The sequence below is a fragment of the Pinus tabuliformis genome, chromosome X (genome assembly GCF_031772625.1).
Source record: "Pinus tabuliformis cultivar Carrire ecotype Pingquan chromosome X, CPIR1, whole genome shotgun sequence".
NCBI classification, from domain to species: Eukaryota; Viridiplantae; Streptophyta; class Pinopsida; order Pinales; family Pinaceae; genus Pinus; species Pinus tabuliformis.
The window spans coordinates 1492926466-1492937774 of record NC_142308.1 but is presented as its reverse complement, the minus strand read 5'-3'; the positions used below and the strand labels follow the sequence as shown (position 1 = coordinate 1492937774).

The 11309-nt window shown below is 39.8% G+C and overlaps 1 long non-coding RNA gene across 1 annotated transcript; it reads right to left on the bottom strand.

The window, feature by feature from the left end:
* Positions 1–904: 904 nt before the first annotated feature.
* LOC149145665 (uncharacterized) lies at positions 905–2601 on the bottom strand. The gene is made up of 2 exons (XR_016264738.1): positions 1654–2601; positions 905–1484 (listed from the first exon to the last, which is right to left on the bottom strand). It is a non-coding gene; the product is annotated as an uncharacterized LOC149145665 (long non-coding RNA).
* Between the last annotated feature and the right edge of the window lie 8708 nt (positions 2602–11309).

Below are 11309 nucleotides of genomic sequence, written 5' to 3'. Positions count from 1 at the left end.
TCCAAATATCAATTTAATTCTTTATCCTGAGTGTGAGAGAATCGAGCCCAACTGATCAAAATAAAGCAAAAATCAACATATTTTTCCATAGATTAGAGACAATATGAAACCATGCTATGTCATCTAAACACCAATTTAATTCTCAACCTGGCCTGTAGGATCAAGCAAAACAGATCAAAATAAAACAAAATTCAAAGAATATATAAAGATAAAATCGAAATAGGCTTGAGACCACTAGGCTACCAGTACAGTACTCAATAAATATGAGAATATGGATCTCTAGACACTGCATTGACTCAGCGTGTTGTCAGGTAGAGAAAATACCCAGTTGGGCAGAGACTGTTGCAAAACCTGTATACTTTAAAATAAGACTGCAAAGAGAGAGAAAATAAAAATGAAACTATGTGGACAGAGTGCTACTAAATCTAGGGTAAATAAAAATATTTAAATTAAATCAGGCAAAGTGCTGAGAATGAACAGAAAGAGTCAGTGACGGTTTGAAATAGTTTTGAAACCAGAGCAGCTCAATAGATCTAAGGTGATATGGATCTATGCTTTGATATTATTCTTTATCATGCACATACAGGGTGCTATGATATTATTCTTTATCATGCACATACAGGGTGCTATGATATTATTCTTTATCATGCACATACAGGGTGAAGCAAAAACAGATCAATATAAAACAAAATTCAAAAAACATATAAAAGATTAGCAATTTTGGATTTTCAGCTAGTTTTAATTCTAAGCGACTCGCAGCTGAATAGACCTTCAATAACATGGATATATGCTATTTAATCTAGACATCAAGACATTAATTTAACTCTTTACCCAATCAAGCAAAATAGATCAGAATAAGAATAAAGGAAAAAACTAAACAGATCGACAAAATTTTCAATAGATCTGAGACAAAACTGAATCATTATATTTCAACCGAAGCAATTTAATTCCTTACAATGCCTGTGAGCAGGATCATGCAAAACAGGTCAAAATAAACTAAACAAAGAATCAAAAAAATATATACAAAACCAGACCAACATATTTATCAATAGATCTGAGACAATATCCATCCATGCTATTTCATCTCCACACGAAATTAATTCTTTACACCGCCTGTGAGCAGGATCAAGCAAAATATATCAAAATAAAGGGAAAGAAACTATACAAAACCAGACCAACGCATTTTTCAATAGATCTGAGATAATATCCAGATCCATGCTATTTCATCTCCGCGCCAATTTAATTCTTCACCTGGCGTGTAAGAAGGATCAAGCTAAACAGCACAAAATAAAGCAAACTTCAAAGAATATATTCTTTACACCGCCTGTGAGCAGGATCAATCAAAATATATCAAAATAAAGGGAAAGAAATTATACAAAACCAGACCAACGCATTTTTCAATAGATCTGAGATAACATCCAGATCCATGCTATTTCATCTCCGCGCCAATTTAAATCTTCACCTGGCGTGTAAGAGGGATCAAGCTAAACAGAACAAAATAAAGCAAACTTCAAAGAATATAGGATACAACCAAAAAAAAAAACACCAAATCTAACATTTTTTAAACCTCAGTAAATAAATCTGACACAATATGTATCTACGCTAGCATATCTAGACACTATATTGATAACTGTTGTCAGGTAGAGAAAATACCCAATTGAACAGGGGCGCTTGCAATAGCTGCTTCTACTCGATGAGACATAAAATTCCCAGTTCCGTGCAACCAAAGGCGAGGTATTATTGTTGTCTGGGCCCCGGGGGCTATGAACAGCATAAGTGATCATTAACCACCGCGGTCCTGACGACAATCACACATTCGCTTCCTCTCCTGACTCGAGATCATCCAGCGGCATCCAAATATATATATGAAGACCGAATCAAAAAATAATATTGATCACGCTCTGAAATCAGAGGTAAAGAGCTCGTCCTCAGTAGATTTCAGAAGGAAAAAGTCACTCTCCCACGATATAGGTCCACGATATGGAAGGCTTCATGGGGCGAGTCGATATGGGTTGGGGATACTAATTGATGGTTTGCGATTCGTGGCTTCATGGGCTGGCTTCTCCGCTTCATGGGGTATTTCATGGGGAACAGGGCTGTGCAGCTTTCAACCCAACGATGGGCCGGCTGTGCTCCTCTCGACCCACAGCCCAGGGAAAAAACCAAACACAAGCGAAGCGCGAGGGCTCATATTACGTATATAATCAGAGCCGGGTCCAAAAAAAAGCTCGGCTCGTCAAATCTAAGATCAAGGCGCAGTAAATAGAGTCCCAGGCGCAGGAGAGGCAAAGGTAGCAACATCTCAGCCAATTCCAGAGCGAGCATCCTTTCCAGTTCGATAGCTTGTTAACCGAGTCTCCCCGTTGACGAGCCGAGCTTTTGACCCGGCTCTGATTATATACTTAATATGAGCCACCATTTTGAATCAGAACATGGCGCACAGAAAACACCCACATGGACAGAAGCCATTCACCCACATGGACAGATCTATTGCCAATAACACAATCGCTTCCTCCCATCCGCCTTAGAAACCCTATCCTCTCGTGGATATAAATGTCGACTTGCAAACCCTAACTAGGGTTTGGGATTGCACATATCTCCATAAACCCCTAATTAGGGTTTGGGTGCGATACCCTCAGCTCACAGTTGTATTAAAAGAGGATATTTAAACGTAATATGTAACTTTTTTTTCAGTGCGAAAAAACGCTGTATATGCTATATATATATCATGATAATATGTAACTTTAACTTTATTTTTGATGTAGATATGGTTTAATTTAGGTTATTTTTTTATTTAAAAAATCAAATACTAGTCTAGTTTAGACGTATTTTAATTTTGGATCTATTTAACATACAGAAGAATCAGTTTTTTTTTCATTTTAAAAAGATATTTTATGGCAAAAAGTCATAAATTAAATAAATATAAGTTGATTTAATTAAATAAATATAACTTGATTTAATTATGACAAGGTAAATCATAAAATGAGACAGGAGTCAGTAACACATAATAGTACTAAAAAATAAAACGGAAATTGTGTTTAAGATATATTGGAGATCTTGTTGATGATAACTTGCTGGACGGAGATGGGGAAGTTTTGGACAGGAGGGTTTGGTCGAGGGAGCTAGGGTTTGGCCGCGAAATGCAGGGCGGAGGGCCTAAGGCTCTGCAAGTGGGAGCTTGGACCCTGTGACACAGACAGGTGTGTACGGGAGGAGGACAGCAGTGAGGCATCAGACGAGCAGGTGGCAAGAGGCGGCAGCAGATGGGGACAGTTGGAAGGTCGTAGGTAGGGAGCCTGGGAACGTGGGCCGCAAATGCACACCCTCTGAAAATGGCAGCAGAAAGACTATTGAGGGTTTGTCTCCCGGTTATCCTCGCGTTGTCACCGTCTCCGAGCTGCTCAAGGTTGCTCCTTGTCAACGAAGGAGGGAACAGACCGTTTGCAGATAGCCTATTCGAGTTTACCTGCTGCAATTTGTTTAATCATGGTCAAACCTAGCGAAGCCGTCGATCTCGATCCCGAGCCGGAAGACATCTTGTCGGTATGGGGAATGGACATAACTGCACAGAATATTGAACGATTTATCGGGCCAGCTGGAAGCCCTGGAAACATTAAATCTGGTTCGGAAGTGACCTGGAGAAATAGGAAAGTGACAGGCCTTCTGGAGGAAAGTCTGGGGCTGGCCGTGCTAAGCAGCCAAGGAGTTTCCGCGCTTTCTTTCCCTCAGGAGCCGATTACCCAGGAGGCAGTTTACACTCAGGCAGAATCTTAGCATTTCCACCAAGTAAGTACTGTGAAACCTCTCTCGCCTGAGCATTTTTATTCTGGAGGTCTTGAGGACGTTGTTTTCAGTTGCGGGTTGAGGAATCTATTCCGGAATAGCCTGGGATGTGGTCTTAAAGCAGATTTAGGGTCTGCTGAAGCAGAACAATCGCCGGCCGCTAGCCAGAGATCTGTCAAACCCTAGGTTGGCATTTGGGAAGGTTGATGTAGGATCTGGCTGGGGCTCGGCCCACAGGAAGGAAGCCCTCGATAATGAAAATGGAGGGGGTCTCCCCAGTCAGTCAGGGGACTTGGGGTTTTCAGAAGGGCTAGCGGGAGGTTCCGAAAGCAGGATTTTAACAAACAAGGTAGAAAGAGGAAACCCTACCTCAGGCGTAGGGAAGAATTCGTCTCTGCAGCAGGAAGAAGCAGCAAATGGTGTTGCAGTCACCCAGAACAGGGAGGAGGGTTCAGGCAAGAGGCAGACGGGGGAAAAAAGGAAGAAGCAGAAAATCATAAAGAAAAAAGAGCCCGAGGCGAATCTCGTTTTGGGAATGGATGTCCAGATAGAAGATGCCATTGAGGTGGCTGAGCGTACCCTGGTGGGTAGAGCAAGGGGAAAGAAACACTCTGCTCAATTTATCCAAAATTGGGCCTCGCAGCAATGGCAGTCGGCTCCAAACAAAGGTTTCCAGGTCACAGTCTTGGCAAAAGGTTGGTTCATGGTAAGATTTGAGAAAAAAGAGGCGACGGATTGGGTGCTGGGGAAGAATTGGGCATTTGGCAGCCACCCTGTAATGTTCAAGCGGTGGACACCCTTGTTCAACACACAGCGAGAGAAGGTCGAGGTCATCCCTGTTTGGGTGCACGTACCTGGTCTGCCACCTTTCTTATGGGTGGAATCAGTCTTCAGATCCATAGGGAACCACCTCGGATCATACTTGGAAACAGATATGTCTTTTCTTCAAACTCGGGACAAGGCAATGGTGCGGATTTTGGTAAGTCTAAATCCCAGAGAAGGTCTTGCGGAAAACATCAAAATTCAATATAAAGACTTCATTTTCGATCAGGCTTTGGACTATGAACATCTACCTTTTAGATGTCATAGATGTCATGTGTATGGTCATCTGGCAAGAGACTGCCCTCTGGGTTTTCGACGCAGGCGGAAACAAAAGAAAGCTAAGGTGGATACTCAGGATGCAGTGAAGGAAAGGCCATCTCGGTTAGAAGAGGATCAGGGGCCGGAGCCCATGGAATTGGACAGGAGTAAGGAGGAGAAGATAATGGAGCCAGCTCAGCAGGAGAATCCAGATCGGGAGGGTGCACCTGTATAGCCTCAAGAGCCCGAGAAGTTTGTCCAGGAATCCTCTGAAGCTCCGGCCGCAACCCTATTTGAAGACACAAAGGGTATGCGCCTGGACTCAAGTAATCCATCCTTATCTCCTTCATTAGCAATTAAAGAAGCTTGTTTCATGTCAAGTGCTCATATTAGTAATTGTCCTATATCTTTTGATTATTCTCAAGTTGATAGCATCATTACTTCCATCCCCAAATTAGATCTGAACTGTGAAGAGGTTCCAGATGAGAAGTGTGAAGAGAGGAATGTTCCACTTCTAGGTTCAAAACATTATAACCTCCGTTCTCATGACAAAAAGCCACATTCCCTAGAGCCAGTAGGGGGTTTAGGTATGGATCTGACCTTGAGCACCAAGCGGAAAACACGAGGTAGAAAATCTGACCTGTCAAAAGCTCAAGTGAGAGCAAAGATGGATGTGGCTAATGGGAAACAAATGTCTATCCCTGGGGTTCTTAGAGTTGTGAAACCCTGTGAGGAGGTTATAAAATGATTTTTCTTTCTTGGAACTATAGGGGTTTAGCCAGTAAACCTAAAAAACTGGCTCTCAAAGAAATTGTCCATCAATATAAACCTGATGTCCTCATGCTGCAAGAAACTTTAGGCAGGAGTGAGGAAGTTTCGTCAATTTTAACCTCTCTTCTCCTAGGTTGGAATTTTCAAGCAATGGACTCCATAGGACACTTGGGAGGTATTGCCATGGGCATCAGGGAAGGAAGATTGAAATTGATTAACCTGTGGGGGATGGAGCATGCTTTGGGTATGGAAGTCCTATCCTCTAACCTAGGAATTCCTCTGATGATAGTAAATATATATGGGCCATGCCAAGGGAGAGTGTCTTTCTGGAATTCACTTCTCTCCAAATCTGTGATGAGGATTCAAAACCTGGTGGTAGGCGGAGATCTCAATTTTTCTATTGGAAATGGTGAAACTTGGGGACCATCAACCAGAGAAGACCCGCTATCAGACTTTTTTATGAATACGCTAAACACCCATAATCTGATGGATGTAAATCTATTGAAATTAAGGCCCACTTGGAGGAACCGTCGAACAGGTGAAGCTAGAATTGCAAAAAGATTGGATCGTTTTCTTCTTTGTGAAGAGTTAGCTTCAATGATTCCAGTTTTTCGTCAATGGGTGGGAGAGGGAGGAAACTCGAATCACTTCCCAATTATTCTTGAGCTTTCCAAGCCTCCACATAAGCCAACAACCTCCTTCAAGTTCAATTCCTCATTGCTGCAGGAGGACTCTTTCAATAAACTCTTTAGAGAAACCTGGAGAACTCCAAGTAGGAACTCCACTGAGGAAAAGGGCTTCTTTTTCATGGAAAATCTTAAGAGATTGAAAAAAGCAATAGTGGAGTGGTCGAAGGCTAGGAAGCAGAAACATAATGAAGATCTAAATCAAATTGGCCTTGAACTCCAAGACCTGGAAAGTCCTGACTCTGATGGCTATGAAACACAGGAGAAAAAGGACAGAATCCTATTGTTGGAAGGTCAACGAAGTAAAATTCTGCTAGCAAGAGAGGAGGAATGGAGGTTGAAAAGTAGAGCAATCTGGCTGAAGGCAGGAGATGAAAACACAAAATTTTTCCACAATTATGCCAAAGGGAGGAAGAACTCGAATACCATCTAGAAGCTAAAGGATGAAGAGGGCAGAGAAGCAAATACTTTTGAATCTCTCTCACTCATGGGGAGAAGCCATTTCCAGAAGTTATTCATTGATCAAGGGGAAGTAACGTTAGCAAAGGTGATCAGAACGACCCAATGCTTTCCTAGATATGTGGAGGAGGAAGAAGCGGAGGAGCTGATGGGAGAAGTCACTAAGGAGGAGGTCGAAAGCATCATAAAATCAATGGCTAAAGACAAAAGCCCAGGCCCGGATGGGTGGACAATAGAACTTTTCCAACACTTCTTCGACCAAATTGGTTCGGAATTAATGGAGGTGGTTGAAGAATCCAGGAGGAAAGGTGTTGTCTATCCTCCTTTCAACTCAACTTTTATAGCTCTTATACCCAAAAAAGAAGACCCGAGCTCCTTTGAAGACTTTAGACCTATATCACTTTGTAACTGCATTTACAAAATCATTGCAAAAATGATAGCAGTCTAAATAAAGCCGATCTTGTCAAGATGTATTTCAAATGAACAGTTTGGGTTTTTGGATGGCAGACAGATCCATGAGGCCATTGGGGTTGCTCAGGAGACAATCCATAGCGTCAAACAGATGAAAAGGAAAGGGGCGGTGGTGAAAATTGATCTATCAAAAGCTTATGACAGAATCAGTTGGACCTACATCAGGATGTTACTAACACATCTGGGTTTCAGAATCGACTTTATCAACTGGATGCATCACAAGTGTTAGTTTCACGGTCCTAATAAATGGAGCAACCTCCTCTTTTTTCAAAGGGCAAAGAGGATTGAGACAAGGATGCCCTCTGTCGCCCTTGCTCTTTCTACTGGTTGCTGAAGGACTAAGCCAATTAGTACTGAAGGCTAAAAGGGATGGAGCCATAAGAGGTTTGGAAGTGGCGGTCAATATGTTCATTTCTCATTTACTCTTTGTAGATGACATCTTACTCTTCAGCAATGGGAACATATCTGAATTAAAGGAACTCAAGAGGATTCTAGATCTTTTCATGAAAGCCACAGGAATGCAAGTGAACTACAGGAAATCACAGCTGATTCTGGAGGGCTTTAACAGGCAGGAGATAGGCCAAATTTCAACAGTCCTACCCTTTGATGTGCACAAACTCGATGATCCTTTTAAGTATCTGGGGTTCTGGTTGAAACCGAATGCTTATCGTAAACAGGACTGGAATTGGCTACTAGCAAAAATAGAAGCTAGAATTACTCACTAGAGTTTCAAGTGGCTTTCAAGAGCAGGAAGATTGACCCTAATCAAATCAGTCCTCCTTGCAATTCCGGTCTACTGGGCAACCTTGAATTGGGTTCCTAAAGGCATTTTGGAGAAGATCAGAAGGATTTGTAGCAGATTCCTTTGGGCAAGATCAAAGGAGGATTCAGTTCTACCTTGGGTTGCTTGGGAGAAAGTGGCAAGGCCAAAAGAATGGGGAGGGTGGGGAATAAAAGACCTCACAACTTTTGGACCTTCATTGGCAGCAAAATCAGGGTGGAGAATAATCAAAATGGGAAATCTCTGGACGAAAGTGGTGAAAAGGAAATACATTGAACCTACCCCTTTAGAAGACTGGATAAGAAATCCCATTAAGAAAAGAGGGAATGTTTCTGTGATCTGGAAGGCTACGATAGATGCCTTCAAGATCATTGAGCAAGGTCTGTCTTGGCAGGTTGGAAACAGGGAGAATCTTAGAATTGGGAAAGATCCCTGGGTAGGCTGTAATGAAAACTTTGCTTTATCCTTGGACCTTATCAGGTATCTCGACTCCAAAGGAGTTTATTCCCTCAATTAGGTAGAGAAACATGGTCACTCAACAATCTGGGGGCAAGCGTGGCTATCAGGAGAGGAGTTAGATCTTCTGCCCCAATGGTGGAATGATTGGAAGGCCTATACCTTAGAGCTCTCCAGGTCAAATGTGAGACTGAGAGATAGACCGGATAAATTGGTATGGGCCCATGCAGAATATGGGCTCTATTCCCAAAAATTTGGGTATAAATTCCTTATGTCAAAGAAAGGTTGGGGAAATCCAGAATGGTGGGCTAAGCATTTGTGGAAGCTAAAATGCCCTGCTAAAGCCAGACTTTTCTTCTGGTGCATCCTGAAGCGAAAGGTTCCAACTTGGGACATCCTTCAAGCCAGATATAAGTCAGGACCAGGGAGATGCTCGCTTTGTAAAAATGAATCTGAAACAATTAGGCATCTATTTATAGATTTTCCTATTGTTAAAAAAGTGTGGCTGGAAGTTGGGAAGCTCATCCAGAAGAATGTAGTTTGGGAAGGGGAAATTTTTTCAGATGTTTGGCATAAATAGTGGCATCTATATCCAGAAGGGACTTTGCGGAATTTACCTCCCATCATCGCATGGGGCATCTAGATAGCCAGGAATAGCAACATCTTTTTAGACAAGGACACCCCTTTTGAGGTTATTGCTATTCAATGTACTTATATTTACACAAATATTCCCGAACCTGAAACCAAGAAGATTCCCAGACAGGTTAGAGAGGAACAAATTAAGGATGGCATTCCATGGGCTTTCTTTGACGGGGCATCCCAGAACAACAGAATAGGAGCATGGCTAGTTATTCATTTAAAACAAAACCAATGCCTGAAAGCCTCTGTGGGTTTAGGCACTGGTACAAATAATTTTGCGAAGCTGTCTGCTCTTAAATTGCTTTTATGCTGGCTTATTCACAAGAACATCTTCACAATTCAGATCGTTGGAGACTTTATGAATGTTATTAAATGGTTCAATGGGCAAAGCAGATGTCAAAATTATATCTTGTTACCTTTGTTAGAAGAGACTCAGCAGTTAAAGCTTTCCTTTAATGTTTTTTCTCTCTGCCACATTTACAGGGAGCACAATGACACAACAGACAGGCTTTCTAAAGAGGGTCTGCAACAAGATATGGGCTGTTGGAGAATAGTGGAGGAGGACCATGGAGAGATCCGTGTGTCGGATCAGCCTCCGTACTCTTAGTCTGTTTACTCTTTGGACTCTTCAGGCTATGCAAAGCCTGATTTTGTTTTCAGCTGTTATGATCTTTATCTTATGTTCCTGTTTATTATATAACTGATTTTAGACTGCATGACTTATGTATCTACTTCCTGTTTGGGTTGTTTTCCTCGATGAGGAGACCCGGGAAATAGATGCATTGGTTTTACTTTTCCATGGAGATGCTCAGACTTATGACAAAAACTGTATATTTTGTTTTTGCTTGAGCTAGAGACGGGGGCTGTTTTCCTCGATACGAGGAGGCCCACGTTTTCAAATCAGTGGTATTTCTCTTTACTCATGGTTTTGGACAGGAAGGACAGTCACTTCCTGTAGAGCTCTATGATTTTTAAATCATACAACAAACTGAATGCTTCGGCATATACTATGTAACTTTTTATTTTGTTATAAAAAGTTCGATTTTTTCTTTGGAAAAAAAAATAAGCTGATTTAATTATTAATTATAATTAAGAAATATATTATAATAATTATAATTATTAATTTGTTGGTTTAATTTACCTTTTAAATAAGCTATATTCCATATGAATAGATTTCCCTCTTTAAATGGGTTACATTCAATATGAATACCATGGGTAAACATTGAGCATCAAATTAATTAATTGGAAGTAATTTTTATTTTAACTTAAGGTTATTTTTATTTTTATTTTTATTATTTTTGTTTACAGGACATCCATGACATTATAACACATATCTTCCATAATGGGTTGGAGAGCTTTTGGACACAATAATAAGAGAATTGGTTATACTAAATGACATTTTTTAGAATAAAAATTATTTAATTTTTAAAATTGATGAAGATGAAAAAATAATTAATAAATTCAAAATTTAAAATTAATTTTAAAAAATGATATATTATTATTTAAAATAAAAATAAAAATAATCAATAAATTATATGAAGGGGGTGAGGATAAGTAATATGTGAAGGTTTATTTTTCTATCTTTTATATGTGAATATTCATAAATACATATTAACAAGTTTAGATCCATTTTAATTTTGTATCTATCAAGATGAATCAAATCTCTTTTCACTATCCCTTTCAATGTTAATTATAGTTATAAATATAATTATTACTTTTATTTATTTTTTATTTTTATGTAATTTGACAGAGTCAAAATGTTTGATTAATAATAATAATTATTATTATTATTTGTTTTAATTTTAAATTTTTAAGTAATTTGACCAAGTCAAAATGTTTAACCAAACAAGACATTACAACATCTCTTATATACTGGATTGGAGAGCTCTAGATCCATCTTAACTTGGATCTACCAAGCCCCCCAAAGGATCAAATCTCTTTTCACTTTAAAGAGGTTTGCACCTTAAGAGATTTGATCCGTCTTGGTACTTGATAGATCCAAAATTAAGATGGATCTAAGCTGATTTAATTATTAATTATAATTATAAATACAATTCTTTATTTTATTTTATTATTTCTTGTTTTGGATTTTATTTTTATGTATTAACTTAGTCAAAAATGTTAAACAATACATCACATTACAACATCTCTACCATACTAGCGTCTCTAGGCACAATTAATAT